The following is a 3,284-nucleotide window of genomic DNA, read 5'->3' on the forward strand; positions in this document are numbered from 1 at the left end:
CAAAAGGGCTAAACATCTTATCTTCTTGCCAGAAGCAGGTAAAAAACAGGTGGGAGTGACAACCTCATTACTGTGCACCAGTTAGGATAAGAATTACAGCACTTCCCTGGAAGAGCTATTTTGGAGAACCCCAAAACAAAGAGAGAAACAAAACAGCTGTTAGAGGAAATATGCACTCTGAATAAGCTGCAATCAAGAAAATGTGCTAAATCATCTCCTCACTGAGCCTTAGGAACTTTGATGCTAACTGTGAAATATAAAGATTCATACAGCATAAAGTTTCTAATGTTTGCGTGGGAGGGTAGAAGAGAATTATCTAAATATAAATCCACTTCACCAACGCATTTTTCAAGTCTGTGGCTTTTTGGAAGAGAGAGATAAAAAGAAAAAAAAAAAAAAAAAAAAAAAAAAAAGAGCTCACAAACCCCTAACCCGTTTCCCTCTCTTGATCTTCTCCCCGCTCCACAGCACTACCTTACACTAGCACATTGCTAAAAATTAAACCAAAGTCCATTATTGCATCACCATTAAAAAGAAAAAAGAGCTTAGCTGAATGAAAAGCAGTGGGGGCAGGGAGAAGGATCTACCATAATCCCCCCCAAACGAACCTAAATATACGATCATGCAGCTTAATCAAAACTAYTAATCTAGAGCTTTGAAAGAAGACAGTCCTGCATCCTCATAGGTTTTATTCCTGCTTTAATAAATCCCTGAAGCTTCACACCAGAAGCTACAAGTCTGTCACTTTGCTCAGTTCTGCTGTTGTACTCTACAAAATAATCCCTCCAGCAGCCATCTGCCCTCTTCCTGTTGCCTCATGGCTCCAATAAAGCCTCATCCTCCAGGGAGGAAAAGGACAGGGAAAGCTAGAGCCACGCAGAGCCTCCACTCCAGGGCACAGCCTTGAAGGAAGGGAGTCTGCATCTGGCTCATTCAGCAGAAGAAACCAAGGCAGCTGCAGTCACTGTCAAAACCATTAGAGGGATGTGCTTTAAAAACAAAATTATCCCTACCTTAAAATGCAGCAACTAAACACAGCAYTGGCACTTCTTTTTCTGCATTACTATTATTGCTATCCAAACATTATTGCTATTTGAGGTTCAGTTTCATCCTCATTTGCCAGCTCAGAGAGAGTTTCCTCTGCTCTTGTTGATCCCAATGGAGACCCAGCCCCAAGCTGCGGCTTTGTGCGTCCAAGGGAAGAGTGTTTCTAATCTCATGTGAACCATTACATATTTCTAACATAAAACAATTATAGAAGAGGCAAGAAAGACATTAAGGGAAGCAGAATTTCCTCTGCCTATGCTGAAGTTCCTGAAAAAAATAAAATATACTTAACAAAATCAGTATGAACATATTGCACAAAATCCCCTTGTTGTGGCTTGCGCATCCTTACTTTAATCAGCAGAACTACAAAGCAAGTCAATTGCACAGAAGCAGCAAAGAAAAATCACTTGTCACATCATACTGGGAGTTTATGGTGCACCGTGCCCAGGAAGTGGAAATAAGGATACCATTACTAGAGACTCATGTAAGCAGATGGGATTAGGAAGATCAGACCTCGGTGTACATAACTGGAAGCATCTAGGGAACTACCCCCTCCCATTTGGCTACTCAAATGGCACATAWGGTTTGGGTAGTGTCCCAAATGTGGCAATGGGGGCAGCATTCTGGTATCACCTTGGAGGTTTAAGAAACTCCTGTGATAGTTGGAAATAACAGAAAATGAAAAAAGAGACTAGCTTCCACAATCTGAGAAGAGGAGAAACAAAGAGTTAAAGATAAGTCAATTGGTATTTAAACACGGGAAGTGAAGCAGAGCTGAGAGACAGACAGGGAAGAAGGGGAAGAAAAAAGAAACAAAAGAAATCCTCAGGGAAGAAAATGAAAAGAAAATCAGAATTAGAAAGAAAGCAAGACAAATCAAATAAAAAGTTGGCAACTCTTCAAGAAAACCCAAAGCATCCCACAACGGAAGCAATGTTCTTTGGATGTAGAAGGCTCAATAGTTTTGAATTTGCTTTTTGGCTCATCCTCCATGTGGATGAATTAGAGGCAAATTCCTTTCCTTTTCTGTAGTTGAATGATCAATTCCATTAATCCYTCAGAATTAAGTCTGGATGAGAAGTCCTTAGTACCTCACAAGCTTGAGCCCAAACTATTTCAACGAAGAGAAAAGTTAGATGGGGGCAGAACAAGAGGAACAATCGCAACAGAGATCTTTAACAAAACATTAAAACGAAGCAAAGAGTTGTGTCCGATTCATGAACTAAGGATCCCTAGGACATTCTACTTGAGCTCAGATTTTGTCACACGAGGAGAACAAGAGATGTATTTACTTGGGGCCAAACACAAGTAAAAACAAGAAAAGGGAAAATTCAAACAATTTGTAGAAAAGCCATTTTTAATTTTCCTTCTGCTCCTTTCTCAGCTCGTTCCATGCTTGACTATTATTATTGTAATACAAATATTTAGTTTGTATGAATTCCTGGAACGAGATGCAAGATTACATACCGAATTGCACATCAGCCCTACAGACAAGCAATGATGCTCTTCCATCAAATGCYGAACCTGACAAATCCTGTTAATTCTGTCAAATCTTTAATCAACAAGGCAACTGCAATGCAAGACTGCATATATACAGTGKCACCAAACTGTAAACGAGTCCAAAACCTGATGCACTAGCACAGCCAAAACCTCTCAGAAATCGTTCTGCCCGGAGACTGCAGGATTTGCTCTAAATGAGTAATGGACACCATCGGCTTCACGGCCCCATTCAGCAGGAGGCAGTGCGAAGTGCCCACAAGGAGACAAACTCTGCCAGGCAGGCACCCCACACGCCGCGTGCTGACGCGGCCCCGGAGACCTCTCCCGCCTGCTCTCGGCTGCACCTCCACGCGCGACTGCACTGGCGAAGCCCGCGAAGTTGTTCCCGTGGTGCAGGCGGCACGGCTAAGCGCACCAGCACCGGGACCCAGGCCAGCGCGCACTTAGCCTAAGCTAGCACGTGTGGAACAGAAACGACGGCACGAAACAGTCTCTCCCGCCCGCGGTGAGCAGCCCACGGGCGCGACGCCGGTGCTGGGCTTCTCGGCCACCCGAGAAAAGCCACCCTCGGCAGCGCTCGAAGCAGGTGCCCGCTCCCGCAAGGACTGCGGCGGAGAGGCACGGGGCGACCAGCCAGTCCCAAGGAAACGCAGCCCGAGAGCACAGGGCACCTCTGGAGGAGGCGCTCTCTCCGGCGAGCGGGCACCGGCACCGCGCCCGGCCCGCCGTGCCTCCCG

Source organism: Rhea americana, unplaced genomic scaffold (assembly GCF_003343005.1).
Source record: "Rhea americana isolate MKP2758 unplaced genomic scaffold, rheAme1 scaffold_0, whole genome shotgun sequence".
In the NCBI taxonomy this organism is placed as follows: domain Eukaryota; kingdom Metazoa; phylum Chordata; class Aves; order Rheiformes; family Rheidae; genus Rhea; species Rhea americana.